The 25,388-nt window shown below is 42.6% G+C and overlaps 1 protein-coding gene across 2 annotated transcripts in view; it reads left to right on the forward strand.

Annotated features, from left to right (window-relative positions):
- Window positions 1–14,397: 14,397 nt before the first annotated feature.
- Window positions 14,398–25,388, forward strand: part of RERE (arginine-glutamic acid dipeptide repeats) — a 417,871-nt gene continuing 406,880 nt past the window's right edge. The window contains exon 1 of one of the 2 annotated variants that reach the window (XM_038376447.2): window positions 14,398–14,792. The gene's annotated coding sequence lies outside the window, so the exon portion shown is untranslated. The remainder of the gene's footprint in view (window positions 14,793–25,388) is intronic. The other variant, XM_043500009.1, reaches the window with a different exon arrangement.

The raw sequence follows: 25,388 nt of genomic DNA on the forward strand, positions 1-25,388 counted from the left end.
GAGGATAAAGATGCATTATTATTACATGTATAGAGTGTTATGATAACACCTAATTCTTAATCATAGATCTCAATGTGCTTTACAAACCTAGGCCCTGATCATGCAAACACACACATGCCTCAGTTGAAGCAAGGGCATAGGCCTGTTGACTTCATCTGTCTCACGTGTGTAAAGATACGCACACGCATAAGTACTTGGCAGGAACATAGCATACCTATGCAATCAGGGATTAATCTAAATAAGGACTGGACACCAGGACAGAGATGGGAAAAGAACTTGTTTCAAGAGGTGGGTTTTAAAGAGATATTTGAAGGAGGGAAGGGAGCCCTTGGCTGATGAGGACAGGAAGACTGCTGCAGACATATGGATCAGCTCAACAATGGCTCAAAGCCAAGAGTGGGAAAAGGATATGGAGAGTGACCATATGTCCCGTTTTGGCTGGGACAGTCCCTTTTTTAAGCCCTGTCTGGCCGTCCTGACTTTTTTGGCAAAAGTGGGCATTTGTCCCGTTTGCTCTTGCTGACTTGATCAGTTGGCATGAGCAAACAGGACAAATATGCACTTTTGTCAAAAAAGTGGTGTGCAGAAATGGCAATGCCAGCCCTGCATGGGATGGAGGGGGAAGGCAGGGCTTGGGCGGGGGCAGGCAGGGCTCAAGCAACCAGGGACAGCCTCGTACGGGGGGCTGGCAGGGCTCAGGCCAGCCCTGCATGGGGAGGAGGGCTTGGGAAAGCAGGGACGACCAAGGGGAGGGGGTTCGGGCCAGCCCTAAGGGAGAGGAGAGGGTTCAGGCCAGCCCTGTGTGTGTCCTGTTTTCCCTTTGGGAAATATGGTCACCCTAAGGATATGGAGTAAGATGAGAGGCCTGGGTAGAGTGTAGGAGAGGAAAGTAGGGGCCAATTGAGAGTAGGGATGTATTTTCCATGATGCTGTTGACTCCTGAAACAGCTTACAATGGTTATTTCTATTTCAGGTTACAATGGTAGCCAGCATTTTGGATTTTGGCCTAAATGACAGTGGCTCCAGGATTCTGCATCTTCAAGTCGTTTTGGGCAGATAACCTTTTTATTGTTAATTACTGAGACCAAACTTTGGCCTCAGGTCAGGAAAGCACTTAAGTATGTGCTAAAAGCCCCATTGAAGTCAGTGGGATTTAATACATGCTTAAAGTTAAAATTTTAATTCAGAGTTTTAGTGAACTGGGGCCTTTGTTCCTTGTGCGGTGAAGGAAATCCGCACAAGTGGTGCAGAGAGGCCAATGGTATCTTCTGCATCTGGATGCTGTATATATACCAGGTGATTTCTCCTTCGACAGCAACAAAATGTTCTTCTTCGAGTGTTTGTTCATGTCAATTCCAATCAGGTGTGCGCGCACGGAGTGCATGACAGCCAGAAGATTTTTCTCTTAGCAGTATCCGTAGGGTCAGCCTGGGCGCCCCCTGAAGTTGCGCCTTCATGGCGCCCAATATAGGGCCCTGCCGACCTGACCCCTACTCAGTTCCTTCTTAACACCTGTGATGGCTAGCTGGAACTCCCTACCACTCTTGCCTTGGAAACAAAATGTTCTGCATGTTTTTGGGGTGGGTTTGTTTTTGTTTTTTTATACTAAAAATTCAGGCCTTTTCTTCCCTGGGAAACAGGATAGACTCTGTTGATGACTGGAGATCAGGTAGAATTATTACATCCGTGAAACCTGATTAGGAGGGGATGTGGTTTTAAAAAAAGACTGTTTCCAACTCTTATCATTTATTATTTTGTTGCACCCAAAAATGTGCTGGGTGCTTCACAGAAGAACTTTGGGTGGGGGATAGCTCAGTGGTTTGAGCATTGGCCTGCTAAACCCAGGATTGTGAGTTCAATCCTTGAGGGGGCCATTTAGGGATCTGGGGCAAAAATTGGGGATTGGTCCTGCTTTGAGCAAGAGGTTGGACTAGATGACCTCCTGAGGTCCCTTCCAACCCTGATATTCTATGATTCTATGAAAGCCAGAGGCCCCAAGATAGCAGTCCATCCCTATTCAGCAAAAGATATATGCATATGCTTAAATGTTTCTCTGAATCAAGGCTACTGTCCCTGCCCAAAGAGCTTATAACCATGGGAGACAAGCTATCATTAGGAAAGATCCCTCACTACCATCACGATTTGCAGAAGCTCTCAATCCCATTTTCTGTGATCTGATCCACATAGAGTTTAACTAAAGGTGTGAATTTTTAAAAATGATTTTAAATAAATCTGTCATCTTTGTGTATGAACACTTATAAATTGATTTTAAACCTGGCTTATTGGTTTATCTTGCCTTGGAACCTATATACCCATTTTAATCTGCTACAATTGTCTCCACATGAGGGTTTCCACGATTTAATTAAAGTGGTGTAAACTTGTGTGTAGACAAATGGTAATAGACCTCCAACAAGTTCTCCACCAAACCCAGGGAAGATCAGATTGGAGAACTGTGAGGTTTTTAGGGTAAAAAACCCAAAACAAATAATGAACAACTTAAAAAAAAAAAGACTTGTCTTCTGTATATCATCAAAAAGGGTACAAAACCATTTTGTTCTTTGTGGGGAAGGGGCAGGTCATCTGTACAAGGCTCTCGGAATATTATCTTCCAAGCTAATTACTGTATCAACATTTGCATGTTTCATTAGTGTTCAGTTTTTTACTGCAAGCTGAGGTTAGAACCTGATTCATCCGTCATGGTCAAGGACTGATTTGCAATTTCATAACTGCAGAACAAATTTTTTAGAGGATTTTTTGGTTGGGTTGAGTTGGTCTTCTCAGTACTGGTGGGGTTTGGGGATGGGTGGGTTGGCTTGATAGTTCTGGTTCAGATTTTTAAAATATTTTGATTTATTTCTTTGGCTTAATAAAGACCCATTTAAAAAAGTTCAAAAGAGATAATGTAAATATATGCACACACTGACAGATATGGTTTATTATAAAGCCCCCAGCTAACAAGAGGGAGGAGTAAAGAGTGTGTGTATGTATAAAAACTACAAAGAAAAACAATTCATGCCAGAACTAAGTCAGGTTTATAACATGGATAACTATCTGATTGGATAGATGCGTTTGTGGTCCATCTAATATACTGACAGTAACCTTGGCATCTAAAGATAAGCATCATAAAAAGTTCTAAGCATGTGAGGGAAATAGAACAGCATCTGAAATGAGACAAGAGTTTTCACAACATCCTCCTCCATCCAGTCTAACACTGAGTTTATAAGTCTAGAAATGTTTTGCATCGTTGTAATGAAAAACAAATCTATTTCCTTTCACAATTCTTCAAAGGTTAGCTGGATGCTGCATAGGAGCTCCTCTAGAGTGGTTGGATCTGGCAGAAGGGCTGTCGTGAAACACTTTACTTCTATTCAAACACCATCTGAACTGCCCTGTTACTGACCTACTTTGATGGAAAAGTGATTTTTCCCTTGTGCATCAGTGCCCACTTTCAATCTATTCTTAGAAGCTGTATTTTGCCACTTGCTTTTTTTGTTTTGTAAGGCATGCCCCTGTATTGGCGGAAAGAGGGTTGGGTGGAAAGATGAAGTGTAAGAAACAACATGGTTTGTCCATAGCATGCAAGTCTCCAATTCTGACATTAATAACATTTTGCATTTCCATAACGGCTTTCATCTCAAAGACTCCCAAAAGCACCCTAGGAAAAATGCTCCCTGCGCTCCCCTGGACTGGGAGGACCAGAGGGAACAAATAAAAGTAAACTGGGACTGCAAAGCTTCCAATACTGTGGAGGCTGGGAAGGAGAAAAAGCAGCGGCAACACTGCACACTCTCTCCTGAGCCTGAGCGTGTGTGGAACCCCTCTGGAGGGCTTTGTATGTGAGGGCATAACCCGCAGCAGAGTCTGATCCGAAAGTGGAGTTCCCTTGGCCGTCTTTCTACATCAGAAAGCTCCACTGGGCCCATGTCTATGCTACAAAATTTGGTCAACACCAGTTATGTGGCTCAGCTGCCAAATTCTGTATATCACTCCTGTGCATGTATGCTTGTCTGCTTGTGTCAGCGCCTGCATGTGCTCACCACAAGGGCTGCACCCACACCACGGCCCAGTGCAATACTTTGTGGGCCATTTTTGCGGTGCTTTGTGAGATACCAACAAGTTACACAGGGATTTCTGGGAACCCGTCAAATTCCTACAGTGTTGCTTTTCTCCATTCCATAATGCTTGTTCCATCCTATAATTTTCACGCTGTTTTTTATAACTCCCACAGCCCTGGATGCTACTTTTCGGTCTCTGCCATCTCTCTGGTAGAAGCATGGACTCTGCAGAGCTCATTATAATTCTCATGACCATTGCTAATACAGGACATGCGATTCTCTTATTTTAGTGGACCTTCAGTCAGAGTTGGGATAATTTGAATTGATTTTTTCAACTGGTATAGCTGAAGTAGTGGAAAAGACTGTGAACACACATTTTGGTTTAAGAAGGGCATATTTCAGTTTAGTTAAACCTGTTCCTCATGAATATAAGCTAAATATCACTATATATCGAAATAAGAATGTCCATACCAGCCTTTTGCACTGGTTTAAACTATATTGATTTAAATTCACACTTTAAGTTATGCCAGTGCACTTTTCTTTTGTAAACAAGCTCTACATTTGATAGGAAATGATTCCCTTGCTGTTGGGACACTGACAACTTGAAATCTAGAGTAAAATTTTCAAATGTCCCTAAGTCACATTGACTTTTTATGAGACTTAAGTTCCTAAGTGTCTAAGACCAAGGGTACACTAAAAAGTTAAGTTGAGCAGCTATGTTACTGTGGGATGTGAAAAATCCACATCCCTGAGTGATTGTAGATAAGCCTACCTATCCCCTGGTATAAACAGCGCTAGGTCAACGGAAGAATTCTTCCTTTGACTAGCTATCGCCTTTTGGGGAGTTGGATTAACTACCATGATAGGAGAACCCCTCCCCTAACTGTACTGAGTGGCTACAAGTGGCAGTGGCCGGAGAGGTTCTCCTATCACCGTTACCCTCCACAATAGGCATTAGCTAGTTAATGGAAGAATTCTTCTGTCAATCTAATAACTGTCTACACCAAGGGATCATTCAGGGAGTGTGGAGTGGATCTAACTTTTTTTAGTGTAGACTTGACCTAAATCACTTTCAGAAATAAGACTTAGCTCCTAAGTCACTGAAGTTCTTTTGAAAATTTTACCTCAGCCAGTTTAAAAAAAAAATGCTGAAGAAATATTGTGACAAATTTTTGTTGGAATTTTAAAAAATGTTGACCACTCGATTAGCTGGTCAAAAAAGTGATTTTTTGAGGGGAGGGAGGGAGTGTCAAAATAAAATTAAAAAATTGCAAAAGCTTTTAGTCAAAATTTCAAATGTTCATTCAGTTCGGTACACAAATTTTCAGTCAGGTGTTGAATAATGTATTGAATAGAAACTGCAGAAAAGGCACTTGGAGAGGCAGATGTTAGTAGCAGAACTGCAATTTGAACAAGGTTAATGCATCTGTATTTGTGAAAAGTATGGTGGGATTTTTATCACAAATAGTCACAACCTTGATTTTATGTCTCATGCAAAAGATTAGACCATCCTTTTGTTCTGTTTGTTCAGGGCCTAGCACACTGGGTTCCCACTACATGACTACTGCAAAATGAATTCTTATTATTATTAATATTAATGATAATACATACCAGCACAGTGACCTCTCACACTATAGTGGGGTATTGTTTCAATAGTATTAAGGCAAGCACCAGTTGCTGGTGCTATTACCCATACCTTCCAGGTTCTTTTTCTTAGCATGTGAAGAAATGTTCAATCTTGGGAAGACATGCTGGGTTTTGTTCTGCAATGCTCGCTATATAGAGAAGAGTTATGCAAGTTGTGGGGATGATTTTGCTCTCTGCTTTGGTCTCTGATTGGAGTCAATTTTAGAAACAGAGTTACTTCCTGGAAACTGGTCATTAGTAATGGTTGACATTCCTGAAAGAAGGAATTGCCTGCATGCTATTTGTGACCATCTCTGTTCCAGGACTGGTGCATATTGAAAGGAAAGATATTTGAGTGATTAGGGCACTAGTTTAGGCCTTGAGAGATCTGGGTTTGAGTCTGTGCTCCACCAAGGACTTCTTGTGTGACTTTGGGTAAATCACTTAGCCTCTCTGTGTCTCAGTTCCCCATTTGTAAGTAGGGATAATAGTATTTCGCTACCTCACAGAGGTAGTGTTAAAGACTGAGAGATGTTCAGGTACTATGGTAACAGGGGCCATAAAAGTATCTTAGGTAGATACATCTGTAAATAAAATACAGTACACTTACAATATACCCAGACTCTTCATCATTGTTCTTTTTTCCCTTCATGGGAAGCTGACCTGCAAATTCAATGGAATTCTGCGACCACTAGGCAGAGGGGCAACAATTGACAAACTCACCAACTCTACACCTGTAGCATTTGGGTTTGCCTTGATCTCCCTAGAGTTGACTAAACCCAATACTGCTTAGCTGGCAGGAGGATTACTAAACAAGGCATATGGCTCTGTTTATTATGGTGCATGATGAAGATTGCATCAGTGCCAAGGAAAATGCCTCAAGTGTTATTTCTACAGCAATCCTCTGGCTAAGATGAAAACTTATAATTGGATCAGCTGTGTTTGATGTGAGCATGCCTTTCATAACTAGCTGTGAATAATCCCCTAGTCTCCTCTCCATCTTGCTTTCAGGATGTATGCAGATGTTACTTATACATCTTAAGGGAAAACCTAGAGACATGCCCATTTCTGTTTTACAACAAATTATAAAATCAAAATATTGTTAGTAAATACCTAGCATTCACATGTAGCAACCTGATCGCCAGGAGACTCCTGGAGAGGGAGAGAGACTGCTGTGGAGAATTTCCTGACACAATCAGGGATTGGAGAGAGCTGAAGGCAATCTCACTATTGCCATGATCTGCTGCACAGATTTTAATACAAGCATCGAGAGACTAAGGGATGTTAAGTTGTAATTAGCAGGGAAAAAAGGAGAGATGGAATCAGCTTCTGTCAAGGACAGGTAAAGTATAAAGTCCCCAACATGGCTGAGTCAGGCATTTAACTAAAATGCCCCCCCCGCTCTTCTTTTGTTTTGTTTTTTAAGTACACTTATTTAGACTACAACCAACCCTGTGCCATGTTGATCCCTGGTGTAATGCCACTGAAGCCAGTAGAGTTATATGGCCAAATTTATCCCAAGTATATGTTCAGTGGAAAGAACTAAATTCCTATGGTGTACAGACAAAAAAACAGTGTAACCAGGTCCCATTTCATTCTGCTAAAGGCAATAACATTATGGCACCTGTATGCTACCAGAATCAGCCACCAAGATCGTTTATAGAGACAGCAAACACTCACGGTTACCCAGGTGTAAGTAAGGGTAAAATCTGTCCTTATGTACCCTTGTGCTTTAAAAAAAGATGTAATTCCACACAATTTCTAAGATACTGGAAAGGAATGTGTGACTCTTTCTTTATGGCCACATGATTTATTTCACAGGCCCACATTCTGTGGCTAAAGTTAAAGTTAAATAGCCAGTCTTCTCTATTCATGGCAGTGGTACCTTCCTGTTATCTTTTGTAATTAAGGGTATGTCTACACAGCAACTATACGTCTGTGCCAGCTGACTCCGGCTGTGGGGCTGTTTCATTGCTGTGCAGATGTCTGAGCTTGAGCTGGAGCCCAGGCTCTGGGACCCTGCAAGGTGGAAGGGTCCCAAAGCTCCATCTCCAGCTCAAGTCTGGAAGTCTACACACCAGTGAAACAGCACCACAGCCAGAGTCAGCTCACATGGGCCAGCTGTGGGCTTTTCTTTGCTGGGGAGACATACCCCCAATGACATCTAAGAGTTGCAGAGTGAAGCAGTTCAGAGAGTTCTGCTATTGTGACAACTTTCTCACCAGTGCAGAAGAGTGGCATTTAATTGTATAATAATATACAGTCTAGGTATACTTAATTCCTGCCTCAGCTTAGGAGGATGGGGTAGATGACCCTTGAGGTCCCTTTTCAGCCTTAATGTATGATGCTACGAGTCTATACTATACCAGTCTTTGATCCAGCAAAGTACTTAAGTGCATGCTTAACTTTAGGCATATGAATTGTTTTATTAACTACTTATGTGCTTAAATGTACAGGTAGCATGTGCCTAAATGCTTTGCTGGATCAGGATCTCAATGCAAGCTAAAGCTTCCTGAAGGAACTGGGGAAATTTTTGTTTACCTTAACAGCTTAGCACTTATTGAAGATAGATCAAGGATGTTTATATTGCTATGTACTGATTTTTTTAAATTATTACCTAAGAACATGGAGCTTGGTTAATTTATTAAAGGGATTATATGACGGGATTGTCTGTGATAGCAGGGGACTGGACTCAGCTCAGGAGATCCCTTCCAGTCCTATGTTCTTATGAGAACAGGACCCAACTTAAAAAATACCAATTTTTTAATACATGGTACAACCTCAGTACAGTCATAAAATAGCTTTTACTGTTGAAATTATCTAATTTAAGATCAAATATATTTCCTCAGATCTAGACAGGCAGAAGCACAGAAACCAGTCATGCCAGCTTTAGGTAGTCTTCTAAGGTAAAATTCTAATTTGTAAATCCATCAGAAGAACAGATCTGAATAAGCTTTTTGGAATATATTCGGATTGCTTTAGCAGTATTTATATCTTCCAAATATAAACGTACTGATGTGATAGAGAATATAAACAAATATACATAACTATACAGTCTTGCATTCTTCACACACACACAAACCACCCACTGAAGCTAATGGGAGATTTCCTTGCAGAAGGAATGTCATATCGGGCTATACGCACAAATATGAGTGGAAGCACCTTGTGTTAGGTTTATAGACATGTAATCAAATTACTGCATTTTATTAACACATAGTCTTAGTTTGCAAACTAAGGCCCCAAACCTGCAAACACACAGATTCTTAACTTTATTCCTGGGCTTAATCTTGCTGAAGGTAAATTGGACTACTCCTGGAAGTAAAGTTACTTATGTGTATGTTTGTAGGATCAAGGTCTAACTAGAGTGCTAGAATACTTGTGATTATTGTAAAGCAGAAGATTAAATGAATTTACTTATCAGGGACAATGTCATCATCATAAACACATTAGTATTCTATTTATTATAACCAAATTATAAAAGATTAATTTTACTTTTCACACTTCATTCAGTGTAAACAGTGAAGAAAGACTCTTGTTTTCATTTGTTGTTTAGTTTTTATTTTCAGTTTCACTTTGTTTCTTTTGCTAGCAGGCAGTGCATTGTTTGGATCACAAATATTTGATTTAAAAGCTTCCTGACTTTATGGTTAAATATTAGCATGTGTAGTCAGATTTTTGTGAAGCCTTTCAAACAAAATCTAAATTTGGTAGCTGGAACTACCAAGTAGAGATGGTCCATAATTTTCCAACAAAATGTTTTGTTGTCACTTTGGAAAATGCCAATTTGTTGAAACCAAAACTGTTAATGGAAAAGCATCTGTTTCTACAAATCTCCCAATTAATTTTTTTTTAATTAAAAGTTTAATTTTTCAGTTCAAAATTATTTGTTTCAAAATTTTACTTAATATGTATGTTTAAAAAAAGCGCAATCAAAATTACTATGAAATATTTTGAAATTATCAAAATGAAATATTTTAGTTTACCTGATCCATACTCCTCACCTCCGATTATGGATTTGGTAAAGCTTATGAGACTTCAACTTTATGTCCCAATTTTGGATAAGAAAATTTTTGAAACCTCAAACTCTTGCAGGATGGGAAAACCATTTCTTGCCACCTCTACTACCAAGGGTCCCCATAATGTAAGGTACTCATCTGTGTATAAGAGGGAATTCTTTGTATTAAATTTCACTGTAAGCTTTCTGGGGAAGACACATGTCTATTTCTATGCCCCGATACTACAATCTGATCTACATGGGTCAGACTGCTGTAGAGCTGTGCTGAATTCAGATATTAATTATTCCTGACACCTTTTGTTCAGCTTTAGCGATTTATGCCCCAAAGTAAAATGCTATGTAGGGATAGAAGTAGGGCTATTCTAGCTCCTGCCCTCTCTGGCTGCTAAAATCGCTCTCCAAAGAGACATAGATTCACAACTCCTGATCATCACCAAAAACCACATGTACAATAGATGGGCCTAAACAACTTTTGACCTTAAATTAATGGAAAAAAATAAAGTTTAACAAGGTGGCAAGCCCTTTCTAATAACTCACTCTGCCTGCAGGTATCTAGAATTCTGCATAAAGCTGCTGACACCTGTTGCATGTGTGAATGATTACCACTCTGGATAAAAAGGAGGTGGGGGGTGAACTTCTACATATGTTGATGAGAACAGGAGAAGTCTTGTAGGGAGAATGGAGAGGAGCTAAACTCAGGTTAGTGTTGTGTTGTTGTAGGGAAGCACTAGTTCCACTGTAAGTTAACAATAGGCATTGCTATTTGTTTAAAGATTGATTTTTCTATGTGCTCTAAAATCTGCAGTTACTCAGCTTGTCTGAAATTTGCTGTGCCTCACAGGGGTGCTGGCTAGTGTTAGTGGTCAATATTTGGGGTAATCTGATCAAGAAGTTCCTTTTAAATAGAGCCCTTCAATAAACAAATAACATTTTTACAAAATCGAAAGTTCTTGTTTGTTTGGTTTAGTTCTCCCTCCTTCCTTTCTTCTACCCCCCTGGCCAAACTGTGCTGGATAGGTAGAGAGACAGGAGATGAGGTGATCATGGAGAGGCAGTGAAGGGACTAACATGCAGCCAGTGCATTCTGTAGCCAAGGTAATTGCTGCCAAAGACCATGAGGCTGTGGAGGAGGATAGCTGGGCTGTGATATGGGAGATACTGAAATTTTTTTTTTTTTTAAACTAGGAAATTAAATATCCCCAAACCTTCATTAATGCAGAATTAAGGGTGCCTTGTAGTACCTAGTGTCCTTCCAGAACACCAAGTTCAGCTAAACTCAAACTACTGAAAACTAGGAAATAAAGAGTGAAAAAGGTATTGAAAAATTAAACTTCTGAAAACTAATAAATACAGAGTTAACGATGCACCCTTAACTCTGCCCTCTTGAGTGATGCCCCTGTATGCCCTTAGCATGCACACAGCTTACTGACCTTGCAAATAATGTGGAACACCCAAGGAATAGGGCACATGAACATCATAGAACACAGTCCAACAACTTATCTTTGGTAAAGCATAATTTGTGTACTGAACAGGTGCTCCTCACAGTCAAATACTAAGTCTACTCCACAAAAGTAATCCCTTTCACGCTAAATTTTACAATCCCTTCATCCTTACCCACAAGATTTCATCTAACACTAACCATGCATGGAGAATCAGGGAGTTGTAGATTATTTTGTTATATCATATGCACCTCAGTTTATCTGCTTGATATCATCTTGTCTGTCTGGAAGGAGTTACATCTAAGGAGGCTGTTGGGGGAAATAAATAGGAAATTAAACTGTCAGAAATAACATTCAATTCAGAGAAGATCAAGGGTCATTGAAGAAACAATGGGAATGCCTCTGCTTGGCTCCAACCAGCTGGCAAGGTATACTCTTCCCACATCTGGGGATCAAGGGGAATACTAAAGCCTTAATGATGCTGGTTTAGGGAAGAAGGGATTGAGTGAGTTGCTAGCAGTAGCTACAGATGAGCCTCAGACAGAGACAGACACAAACTGCAACAGTCAGGTGCTCTCCCTCAATCCAGAGATGGAGGTAACTGGGCTGAAGGGAATTTACTAAAGCTTGCAAGGAAAAATTAAGTTTTAGGTAAAGGGAAATATGTATATAGGTCTTTATTTTTTGCCCTTTGCTTTATGTGCTGTGTACCTTTGGGTGAATAAATAACGTTTTGTTTTGAAGAAGCTGTTTGAGTCACTTTAGTCAGCTGCTTTCAAAGGCTCCTAGAGGAGAAGGTCTTAAGATGCCTATCGGTTGGGCGTGTTGAGTTAACATGGTTTGTAAAGTGAGGTCTGTAGCACAGAGACCCAGCCTCAGTGGTCAGAGCATGAGGTTTCACTCAAAGGAGTGAAGTGAGTGAAATTTCTCCCCAGAGAGGAGCGCTGTAGAAGGACTAAAAGAGGTTTAAAACACAGCTAGCTCTGTAACACTGGTGCACTGTGCTGCTATTGCCTCAAACTACAGAACTCAGTGCTGACATGGGGCATACTGGATCTATCAAGGTCTATATGCACCTTTCCTTTGATCACATATTGGGGAGTGTGTGTAGGGGAAGGCTGGACTCTGCAGATCTCATATCTCAATCACCGCTCTGCCAAGTTTCTCCAATTAATCCTTCCATCAAACACAGTGAACACAGGTGGCATGGTAGGCAGATAATTTCTAGTAGTGATTGACAGCTCCAGTGGGACAGAGTTAAGGTTGTGCAGGTATGTACCTCAACTCCATATTTCCTAGTTTTCAGAAGTTTGTCTGCATTACTGACTCTTTATTTCCAGGTTTCAGCAATTTGAGTTTAGCTAAACTCAGTGTTCACAAAGTGGTGCCATTCTCAGTAAAACTATAAGAAACAAGGTTAGTTATCAGAAGCACCTGCCTAATATTACCTTTCCATCCCTCATTTATAAGTGCATATACTTGCCAACACGGGAAAGCTATATGTGAGCACAGATTTAAAACTCCATTAGAACTTGGAAAGCATTCTGGAGAGAGAAAATGGAAAACCAGCAAACCTAATGGCATGCAGAGCATGGATTAACCCCCTCCGTCGCTGAGATTAAACACACCTCAAATACACACTGTCAAATCCATCAATGTAAGAGTGAAATACTTTGAAAATTCTAAAACAAGTCATGTCTTTTCATCACCTCTTACAACTGAATGAGATATGACACCTTTGGTTTTTCAGAGCCCATACATACTAGTTTCCTGTGGTAGGGAACTTGAAAAACAGGTATCATGCAAACACTGTTACGTGAGCCAGTAGGGACAGAGTATAATCACAGTTTCCTCAAAATGTATTTTAGAGATGGTTTAACACAGTCATGCCTGGCATAAAAAGCATTTTTAATATGATTGTTTAAAAAAAAACTATTGTCTGTCTTAAGCATTTCTGAAATGCCCACCAACTGGAGTAGGAATACTAAATGGCACTTTAGACTGGTCCAAGAAAAGATCAGGTCAGATTCTGTCTCTTCCAGGTTCTGGAAAGCCTTGCTTGTTTTCATTGTAAAGAGCTTATTTGGGTCAATTGTATGTTTATATTTATACTTCACACTCACTTCTTGATACATGAGAAACTGTATAGTGTGTGTTCTTGGCACCCACTGCTGATACTGCATAACAACCGAACTATTATTTTAAAGGGCAGCTCTTGATTTGTGCCACAAGTTGGATGAGCTGTATCTAATAGGTTTTTCAAAGAGAAATCATGGAAATGGTCAGGCAATGCAACACCAAGGTAGAGTTCTGTAAGACATTGAAGTGCAGTGTCCCCTTTAAACAAGCTGCTCCCTGTATTTCTCCTGCACAGTCACCCATTTTTTTTTCCCTGGGGAATAGAGGTGGTCTGCCCATATCATGGGGGTGGCACTGCCATTTGATGCATTCAAAATTATATCAAGAACCTAGACAAGTCCCGCTTGTGTACATGCTTGCAGACAAGTGCAAGGGCTCCCCAAGCCAGACACAGCAGCAGGTGTGCATATGCAGTAGGGGGTCCTCTAGATCAGGGGTATGTGTGTGAGTGGGGGGGTCCCTCTGGGTATATGTACATGGAGGGGAGTCCACAGAGATGGGTGTGCACAAGCATGGGGTGGGGGGCAGGCAGGCCAGGAGCGTGTGTGTGTGTAGGAGAGAGAGAAAGAGTTGGGGGGGCCCCTCCACATGAGCGGTATGGGTGTATGAGGTGAGGGGGGAGTCCCTTCAGGTGAAAGGTGTTTTTTGGGGGGGGACCCTCCGCGATTAGGTGCGTTCCTATGGTGGGGGCCAACCCCAGGGCTGGTGTCTGTGGCCGTGCAGCCGGCGTCCTCCCAGCCAGGCGCAGGAGAGGGCGTGTACGGGGGGGTAGCCCCACTCCTCCCTTCAGCGCTGATTTTGCGGGGGAAGGGTCCCCCCGCGCGCGAATCCCTTCCCCGGGGGCTGGAGCAGAGGGAAGGGAACCAGCCTCCCAGCCCGGCTCAGCAGCCCGAGCAGAATCCCCCGGGCTCGGGTCCGCTGCGAGCCTCAGCGGACAGACACCCCCCCCCGGCTCGAAGCCGAACCTCCCCCCAAGCTCGGCTCCTTCCCTCCCCCCCCCCCCGCCCGTTCCTCCTTTTTCTTTTAAATCACTTCCATCCATTCCCCTGATTGGTCCCAGCCTCTTGCCGGGTCATGGGGTCCTGGTGCTGATCCAATCAGGAGGCCGGATACTGGCGTGTGGGTCCGGCCTGGCTGGGTGCCGATTCGGCGTGTGAGCAGGAAGGAGGAGGCAAAGCCCGGCTGCCCCCCCCCCTCTCGCCCCCCCCCCCCACACCCACCCCGACGCTCGCGGAGCCTCCCCCGCGCACCCACCCCGCTGGCTGCGGCCCTTCATCGCCGCCTCCTGCCGCCGCCGCCCATTGTCCGCCCAGCCCTCCGCGGCCATGCCCCTGGGCTCCTGCTGCTGAAGGACCCGAGCCCCCCCTCCCGCCGCCGCTTTCTGTCTCCCCGCGCTGAGCCCCCGCTCCGCACCCCCCCATCCCTCCTCCTCCTCCGTCCTCATCCCCCCCACTTCTTCTCAGAGCCTGCCTGGCATCCCAGAAACACCCCTGGATGGTGTAGAGCGTCAGGGGGAAGGTAAGTCTCTAACTTGCCCGCTGCTGCTCCCTCCCTCCACCCCCCCCCCTTTCTTGCTGGGTGAGTTGGGAGTTGTGGGGGTTAATATGTGGGGCAGAGACTGGGGGGTGTGTGTGTGTGGGGGGGGGAGGTTTGATGGAGGAGGCGGCTTCTTTTGAATAGACCGGGTGCATTTGTGAGGTGTTTTGTATTGCTGTGTGTGGGGTGGGGTGGGGGGGGAAATCCAGTTGTCTTTTTTTTTTTTTTTTTTTTTTTTTTTAAATATTTATCTGCATGTAATTAAGGGGTCAAGTCAAGTCTCTCTCACTTGTCGTCTGCTTCTTTCTCCCCTTGAGCGTTTGGGTGAACTTGTGAGATCTGATGATTATTGCGTGAAGCCGGATTGGGGGCTTGATGTAGGAGGCCACTGGGAACCTCTTGCATGAGTGGGATGGTAGGAGGAGAATCAGAGGAGTTTGTGTGCCTGCAATTCAAGGGAAGGTAAAGTGTCCAACTTGCTTTCTCCCTTCTCCTGCTCGATCAGTGCCTGGCTGGATTGTTGTTTTTGCTGCCAGTTGCTGGGGCTGTCTGAGCCAGAGAAAGGGAAAAAAGAGTGCTTCAACCTGTGAACATCTTGAAAGCATGTCAGAGGTTTGGCTGGGGGTGTGGGGAGAGAGAGGGCTCTATTTAATCTGAATGTAGCATAGAAAGGTAAAGCGTCTGACTAGATTACTTCCTCCTCACAGCTCTTGTTTTAGGAGAGCCTGTCTGAATGATATTTGTTGCCACTAAATGTCTTGTCTCCGTTAGTCTGATGAGGGTTGTTGGCGGAGGGAACCTTCCAGGTGTGGGGAAGTTGGAAGGGTTAAAAAAAATGTATTTTTATAAATTAAAGTGTCTCTTTACTTTTCATGTGTCTTTGGGGACTATAACAAATTGCAAAATCAAAATTTTGATGCAGCTGCAAATGGGTTTGGTTGTAACATTTTTAGTTGTGTGGGAAGTATTTTTTTTTCTCTTCTGCTTTTTGCACTTTAGAAAGAGAGAGACACCAACCTAAACAGAAAAGCAGTGTGGGAGGTAGACAGCATTACAGGTTTAATTTCTGGGACTGGCTGTTCAAGAAGTTGCTGGGAAGAAAACAATGTGATTCATTGTTGAAGTGTCTCTTTCCTCAGATTTATTTTTGTACACTGGTTGCAGTTATTTTTGATTAACTGATTTCTTACACTGACTCTTTTCTTGGAAACCGTAAAGTTCTTAGAAATCAGAGGCTCACAAGATTTTATGTACTCATTGGACTACCTTCTGAGTTCAGATTTGCCACAGTGAAATTATTTGGGGTTTACATTAGTGTAAATGAGATCAGAATCTGGTCCTTTAATGTTAGTGTTATATTTGACTAGGAACACTTTGTTTTGAAAGACACATAGATTCATAGATACTAAGGTCAGAAGGGACCATTCTGATCATCTAGTCCGACCTCCTGCACAGCGCAGGCCACAGAATGTCACCCACCCACTCCTATGAAAAACCTCACCCATGTCTGAGCTATTGAAGTCCTTAAATCATGGTTCAAAACTTCAAGGAGCAGAGAAGCCTCCCTCCAGTCAACCATGCCACATGCTACAGAGGAAGGCAAAAAAACCTCCAGGGCCTCTCCAATCTGCCCTGGAGGAAAATTCCTTCCCGACCCCAAATATGGCAATCAGCTAAACCCTGAGCACATGGGCAAGATTCACCAGCCAGATACCCAGGAAAGAATTTTCTATAGTAAATCAGATCCCATCCATCTAATATCCCATCTCAGGGGATTTGGCCTATTTACCCTGAATATTTAAAGATCAATTACTTACTAAAATCCCATTATCCCATCATACCATCTCCTCCATAAACTTATCGAGTAGAATCTTAAAACCAGATAGATCTTTTGCCCCCACTGCTTCCCTTGGAAGGTTATTCCAAAACTTCACTCCTCTGATGGTTAAAAACCTTCGTCTGATTTCAAGTCTAAACTTCCTGGTGGCCAGTTTATACCCATTTGTTCATGAAATGGCAGGATTAAAATAATAGATTAAAAAAAAAAATTTAAAAAGGAAATATATTTACTCGGAGGGAAAATGTGGTAGGTTGTAAAATACAGACATGCTACATGTTCAGTTTAATGTGTAATAAGCTGGAGCTTTCTCAGTTTTAATATTGCAAGAAACATTTTTATGTTTTGTGTACACAGCTTCCTTTCAGAGGCAGGCAACCCAGGGTGGTGGGGAAGAGGAGAAGGGAAAATGCATTTGTGTAAAAAAATAAATAAAAACATCAGTGGGTAAATATTGTATGCCTTGGCTTTGCTCCCTGTGTTTGCCCTGTAAATTACAAACTGGGGTTGATTTTTAATGGCCAGGGTTGGGTGGATACCAGCTTTGCAGATCTGTTGTTAGTTGGTGAGGACTGGAGGGAAGAGAGGGAGGTAGACACACACACACAATGCCCAGGCTGGGAACTCATTGTTCTTTCTCATACACTCTTCCATATTTGGGACTACACTTGCACACAAACACAGCCTCTTGTTTCCTTCTTTTCTTTTGAGCAATGGAGGATCAGGTCAGCATTTTCTATCCCGTTCCTCTCCCCCCCCCCCCCCCACCTCCTGGATGGCCTTTCTGTAACCTTGCAAAAGCGAAAGAGTAAATCGGAAACTAAAGGACATTAAAACGTTCAGCCTCTTCTTCCCTCCTCCCCTTCCCAGGGCTGGCTTCTGCTGCTGTTTCTTTTTTTGTTTGTTCATGACTGTGTAAAGTGCACTTTACATTCCCAGCCTATGGGCTACTTCCTTTCACCGTCTTCTCCCTCCCTTCCACCTTAGAAAAATTTTCCTGGGCAAGATGCTTTTTTCTCTCTGGATTTGTGTATTTGTGATTAAGATTTTTCTTTTGTGGGAGGGTGGGGGTGGAGAGAGTAGAAGAGATTGCTATTTAGGGAGAATATTTTGGTGTTAAAGACAATGCTTAAGGTTAATACAGTGCAGGGGATAGAAGCGAGTGAGGATGCTATGATTATTTAAAGATGATCTAAGGGCTGACAAATGTTTTACATTATATTTCCTCTCTCTCTCTCTCTCTCCCCTAAACTGGATTTGTGTAGCTTGTTGAATGTCTTTTTATTTTACAATGGCATTTGTAAATGGATTAGTTACAGGTGTGGTCTGAGGCTGCCAAAGTAGGGCAGGGTTTGCCACTTAGCAGCTTCAGACTGGGGGTGATAAATCCTCAAATGACTCACCAGTGCCTTCCAATGTCTGCTACTCTGAAACTTCCAATGTCTGATAGCTTTGTGGTGTGCAGAAGAAGAAGAAGTGGAAGGGAAGGAGGGATCACAATATATTGGATCCTGTGAGAAGACATTTGAGGGTATGCAGGCACTCCTGTCATACCTTTATGGAGTACAAGGGTAAATAGTGTCATGGTTAGAGCAGAGAACTGGAGTCAAGACTCCCACGTAATGTTTCTGACTTTGGCACTGACCTGCTGTGTGTAACCTTGGCCAAATCACTTTCCCCTCAGTGCCTGTTTTCTCAGCTTTGTGAAATGTAGTGGCTGCATCTGGACTGAGAATTTTCAGGGACGTTTCCCATGTTGTTCTATCATAAATGCAACTCCAGTGCCCGTAACAATAGGGGGAACACTAGTGTAGACCAGCCACAGGGACGCTTATCGTTGCCTCATCTAACTCTGCTCAAAGCATGTCTACATGACATAATAGAAAAACTGCCAGTGGCTTTCTAATGCTTCAGCACTTTCTTTATGGATCTTTGCTGCTGTTAGAGTAATAGAGGGAGACTTCTCTGATGTTCTTAATGCACACAAGGCCTTTGAGATCTCTGGCTGAAAGATACAAGTGTGAAGCATTACTATTCTGTAAGCTGAAATGGTGACTACAGCTGTGAGAGGCAAACCTGCCTTAATGACAGGTTTCAGAGTAGCAGCCGTGTTAGTCTGTATTCGCAAAAAGAAAAGGAGTACTTGTGGCACCTTAGAGACTAACAAATTTATTTTTCTTTTTGCGAAACCTGCCTTAGGCACCAATCCTGTAATTGGATTTATTCATCTAGACCCCTTTGCACCAAAGCGGAGCTTCACTGGGGTTCTGCACAGGTGCAGAAATGTGTCCCCACAGGTCTGATTGCAGGGTGGGGGCTGTTGGGCCCTTTTCTGGAGCAAAGGGCGGGGGGGGGGAAGGTTTTCTAAATGCTGCATTACAGGATAAAACGTGATTCATAGTGACTTTTCCTGATTTCAGTTCTGCTCAATAACTGTAAATGCCATGTTCTTTGCTACATCAGCATTAGTTGTAGTATTAATAGTTGCATTAATCATCACAGTGTCTAAACTTAGCATCCTGGGTCCAAAATACATTTGTCCATCCTTGCAATAAAGGGAGGTGTGCAGATTGAGAGGTAACTTGAATGATTTAATAAATAAATAAATACTTGCCTTGGGCAATTGGGCAAGTAGAATTTTGCAAGATTGCCTTATTGGCTGCCTAATGGCACAGCAGAACCTATTAATCTATTAACAGTTCTGCTGATAAGATAAGTTTCAGAGTAGCAGCCGTGTTAGTCTGTATTCGCAAAAAGAAAAGGAGTACTTGTGGCACCTTAGAGACTAACAAATTTATTAGAGCATAAGCTTTCGTGAGCTACAGCTCACTTCATCGGATGCATCCGATGAAGTGAGCTGTAGCTCACGAAAGCTTATGCTCTAATAAATTTGTTAGTCTCTAAGGTGCCACAAGTACTCCTTTTCTTTTTGCTGATAAGATAAGTTTGCCTGGGGTGGTTTTGAATTCATGGACTTCATCTTTAAAGGACACTGAGCTTCAGTAACTCACACTTAAATTTTATCTGTGATGTTGGCATGTAAATATGGTACTCAAAAAAAAAAAAATTTCAGCCATCAGATTTTCAGCTGAGAAAAAGTACTTGGTGGGTAGGCTTAGATCCTGCAATGACAGCTATGTGGGAAGACCCCTGCACCTACACAAATCTCCACTGGAGGTGCGGGGTCTTAATCATTATAAGATCCCCTTATTTTAAATCAACCAAACTCTTGATTTGGTTTCTGTATATTAACTTCTCTCTTGTATTACAGTATGAAACCTATTCATTATTATCTTGTCATGATAATTTTAAATTGAAACCCAATTCTTCTTATGTGCTTCTAATAGTACAGTAGATTATTAAAACCAAAATATTTTTTTAAAATAAGTATATGTAAAATTAGTAAAATGTTTAGCCTTGAGCGTAATTAACCATTGGAGCAGCTTATCAAGGATTGTGGCAGATTGTCCATTACTGGAAACTTTAAATCTAGTTTGGATGTCTTTCTAAAAGATGTGCTCTAGCTCAAGCACAACTGTTGGACTGGAAGCAATAATTTACTCAAGGAAGTCCCATGGTCTCTCTTATGCAGGAGGTTAGCTTGGATAGCCTTAAAACCTATTAATTGTTTTTCATCTGTTATGCTATTCATTTGGTGCATTTTTCTTAGTTTGGACAATAGACTGACTAACTTCTTAAAAATTTCTAATTTTTGCTTTCTGGTTCAGCTGTACCAGCTTGGAGCAGTTGTCTGGGTTGCAGAGGGAAATGTTTAAGTCCAAACAAATTATGTCCTTAAAATATTTAAAGGACAACAAATGAGTGCTTCTGTTCGTACTTGCTTTTGTACATAGTTTTAAATCTAAACGTTGAGTTTAAACTCCTTGATAAATATCCCTTTTAAAATAACACAATAAAGTAGGCTTTCTTTAAAGAGGGGAAAATACGATGGAAATAATGCTACCTCTCAACATCATAGGATTCTTAAGTGTTGGAAGCGAAAAACAGAACAAAATCCTGCTGATCACATCAAATACTACTTGTTTGATATTTGTTTTGTTTGTTCAGTTCAGCTTGAAATGAGGTTTACAGTCCAATAATGATGTCTGTCCAATGGAATAATTGGAAACTAGCTGCCAGGATGGCATCACTAATAACGGTTGAGGAGTAGTTTAGGATAGGAGGTTTTGGGCAAGTTGAATATGAGCACGTTGCTAATACGTTGATAGGAAGTAAAATAAGGCCCTTTTTGGAGGGGAAGATGTGTGGAGCAGGAACCATCCTTCAACCAAGGATGAAGAATTGTACTTCTTCCGTTGGTTTGCCAGCAGCATTTTAAGCAAGCTTTTATAATGCTGGTAGTTATGCCCAACTTTTCCCTTCAAAGAGGCTGATGTATAATAAGCAAGGGAGAAAACACTAGTACTGGGACAATTTCTTCTGCATTAGAAACATATTGAAGGGATTGCAGACAACTGAGTAAAAGACAAGCTAAAATAATAGTTGACAGATTCCATTTCAACTGAATGTCTAAATATAACTATTTAGTTCATTGAATACACAGAGTAGTAGGTTGACCAAGAGAAAAGTAAAGCTATAGCCTTACCTTAGGTGGTGACTTGCATTGGTTTTTCCTCTGTTTAAAATGGGGATAACAATGCCCTCCTTTATGAAACTCTTTGAAATGTCTGTTTGAAATGTGCCATATAGGAACTGTTGGTGGCTTTGTCAATCTTTCAGCATGCTGACGTTCCACTTCTCTTGAAAGTGAAACGCTTAAAATGTAGTATAGCGTGAATGCTGCCTGCATTTGGTAAGCACGTCTATCAAGATTGCTTTAAAATCACTTTTGGATGTGGGTAATCTAAAAATAATCAATTAGTAGAAATTTGATGGGAGCAGCAGGTATCCTACTAAATGGTCAGTTTTCTCTGCCTGTTGACTTAAAGTTTGAAGTAAGCCGGGGAAAAAAAATCTCAGATGTTATAGTGAAAAAGCATGGAAGTAACCTGGGTATGAACCTCACTTTATATTTTAATTTTATTTTTTGTTAACAGTACATTGGCATACAAAATGTCCAGGAGTTCTGTTGTCCTATTTATCACAATGGTATTGAGATTAGAATGTCACAAATCAAATTTTGGCCTATTACAGAGTATACAACTCCTGCTGAATATTCAAAGTGCTTAGTTCCTCAGGCTATATTAAATGGACACTGTCAACTTGAAATCCAGTCAGTTTAAAAACAGTGCAGTTGAAAGGAATTTCAGGTATTACACCTGACCCTGAGTTTGCTACCAATTGTTTTTGACAGTCATAGTTTCCTGTTTTATTTTTTTTATAAACATGTTTTTTCTTTCCCCTGTTGGGTGTGTTTTTACCCAGTGAACAAGAGAAACTGCTTAAGGCTTGGTTTACACTACAATCTTAGGTGGACATAAACTGCATTAAATCGATCTAATGTATGTGTCTACGCTACCGAGTCCCTTCTGCCGACCTAAGTGGCCTGTAAAGTTGACTTCTGTATTCCACCTCCGTGAGAGGCATAGCACTTGATTAAACATCCACTGGTGGACATGGGGATAGCATAGACGCTGCGTTGTCATGAATTGGCCTCCAGGAGGTGTCCCACAATGCTCCACTGTGACTGCTCAGGAGAGCATTTTCAACTCCGCTGCACGTAAACCAGGTACCCAGGAAGCAGCCGCTCCCTTGGGAACTTTTGAATTTTCATTTCCTGTTTGATCAGCATGGAGAGCTTGCCAACACAGCTGATCATGGAGACTCAAGGCCGTAAACACGCTCCAGCATGGAATATACAGGAGGTGGTGTGTGGGGAGAAGTCTGTGTAGGCTGAGTTCCAATTCAGCAGAAGAAACACTGATATCTGTGCCAAGATTGCATGGTGCATGAGGGAGAAGGGGTACACCAGGGACAGGCAGCAGTGCTGTGTGAAAATAAAGGAGCTTCAGCAAGTGTACCAGAAGACAAGGGAGGCAAACAGTCCTTCTGGTTCTGCCCCCACAGACATGCTGCTTTTATGAGGAACCGCATGCGATTCTCAGCGGTGACCCCACCACTACCCCAAAAGGCTCCCTGGAGACCTCCCAGGAGCCCTGGGCGACCTCGAGCAACAACAAGGAGGACATTGTTGATGAGGAAGAGGAGGTGGAGAAGACTGTGAGGTAGGCAAATGGAGGGTCCATTCTCCCTGACAGCCAAGAGTTGTTTTTAACCCTGGAGCACATCCCTTCACAGGACCAGTTGGCAGTGTAGCGTGACGCCGGAGAAGGCACCCCTAGTGAGTACACACTTCCAATCAAACTGTTGGGGTTACATGCTATTATTTTTTATGTTTAATCTGAACAGAAAAGTAGGTATTGGTGGCCACTCCAGCTATGCAGAGGGTTCTCTCTGACTGTTTATGTGCATGGGGATGGCCCAGGAATTCTCCATGGAGATCTCGAGGAAGCTTTCATGGAGGGACTCGGCAATCCTTTGCAGAAGGTTTCTGGGAAGGGCTGCCTTATTTTGTCCACCACAGTAGACACTTTCTTGTGCCACTCCAGTATTAATTCTGCTGGCATCATTGCAGCACACAGCATTGCAGCATAAGGACCAGGTCTGTACCCAGACGCTTGCAGCATCTCCCTTGCCACCTTTGTTACCTTCAGGAGAGTGATGTCACGTAGGGGAAATGGGGGAAGTTTTGAATGCTAACCCTTAAACCGCAAACAATTCAACAACTAATCCATCCCGTTTGGTGAAATCTTGATCACACAACCACGCTTTCCCAAATTGCAGTGGTTGTAGTTGGAAGGGATCACTGTGTATTGCAGGCAGCACTGGGGAAAAAAAGTGGGGTGTGTGGCGGCTTCCTGTTTGTCTCCCCTCCCCCCAACCTGGTGCTGCTTTTGTAAAAAAACAAACCTTTTTGGGGGCTTTATACTGGTTCCTGTCCTTCAGCACCATCAGGTTGCTAGGGAAAAGGGGGCTTTTCTCAAGTTCCAATCTGTGGTCCCAAGGATGTCGTCAAAAAAGCAGCAGCACAAGGCCTCTCGCCCATGCCTCATGGCTGTACTTACCACGGCTGGAGCAGCAAACTGACTTTTGCAATAGCCAATGGTTGTGATTACATTGTGGCTTGCGGTGAAGTATTAAGGAATTTTTTTTATTAAAAAACAAAACCTTGCGCCAGAAACCACTCTCAGTACTACCCTTGTGCTTTGCATTCCTTGCAGCTGAAACCTTATCCATCGGCGCATCCTCCACACCGGGACAGAGACTTTCCCAGATTAAAAGGCGGAAAAAGAAGACTCGGGACGACACGTTCAATGTGTTAATGCACATCTCTGAGACTGAGCTTAGACCATGGAGGATTACACTGTCTGAGAACTTGGACATGGAGGATAGGAGAGCATGCAGAGAACAAGAACATGCCACGCAGGAAGAGATGCTGCGGATTATGAATGAGCAGTCAGACATGTTGAGGCATCTGATTGAGGTTCAAGAAAGGCTGTTGGATGCTAGTGTCCCTCTGCAGCTTATGCTGAACCTGCTGCAATCATTGCCCAGTTCTACATCCTCCTCCCTTAAACATCGTATGAGGTGGGGTGGATGGGAGTTCGGTATCCCTTGCACTCAACACCAGGGGAGGGTACATCAACCAGAAGGCGCCCATTCCCACAACTTTGATTGTTGCCCCAGGTTATCTTACTTTTCTTTGAGGGGTGTGTGTGTGTGTGTGTGTGTGTATGCATAATAAAACTTAACAGATTGAGGAGAAAAGGCTCTTTATTCATTCACCACACTGTGGTTGTTGGAGGTGGAGTTTATGGGGAAGAAAATGCAATTGAGGGACAGTTTGGTAAGGAACAACACAGATAAGTGTCACATTAATCTGGCTCATTGCTGAAACTGGTTTTCAAAGCCTCACAGAGATGCAGAGTCCCTTGATGTGCTCTTCTTATTGGCCTGGTGTCTGGCTCCTCAAAATTGGCTGACAGGCGATCTGCCTTAACCCCCACCCTGGTGGAACTTTTCTCCCTTTGTTTCACAGATATTGTGGAGCACATAGCAGGCAGCAATAACAATAGGAATATTACTTTCACTGAGGCTTTGTCTACTGTGGAAATTGAAGGACAAAGTCATTCAGAGGTGTGGAAAAAAAACAAACCACCCCACAATGACAAAAATTTTGCTGACGAAAGGCACCGGTGTGAACAGTGCTTTGTCGGCAGGAGAGCTCTTCTGCGGACAAAGCTACTGCTGCTTGTTGGGGATGGAAGTTTTTTGTTGGTGGGAGAGCTCTCTCCTGCCAACTAGCAGCAGCTACACTGCACATCTTTTAGTGGCATGATAAAAGGTGTGTAGTGTAGATATAGCCTAAGATCTAACCTAGTAAGCAAACAACACCAGCGACCTTTTAAACATAAAAAGGCACATTCTACCACAATTCTGCACTTGTGCAGCCTATAGTTGAACCGGTCCTTACTGCTGTCTAGGCTGCCTGTGTACGACTTCATGAGTCCTGGGAGCAAAGGGTAGGCTCGGTCTCCCAGGATCACCATTGGCATGTCAACATCAGCAATGCTTATTTTGCAGTCTGCAAGCAGGTATTTTCTTTCTAACTTTCTGAACAGACCTGTGTTCCTAAAGATGTGTGCATCATGCACCTTTCCTGACTATCCCATGTTGATGTCAGTGAAACGGCCTTTGTGATCACCAGTGCTTGCAACACC

This window comes from Dermochelys coriacea, chromosome 18, assembly GCF_009764565.3.
Source record: "Dermochelys coriacea isolate rDerCor1 chromosome 18, rDerCor1.pri.v4, whole genome shotgun sequence".
In the NCBI taxonomy this organism is placed as follows: Eukaryota; Metazoa; Chordata; order Testudines; family Dermochelyidae; genus Dermochelys; species Dermochelys coriacea.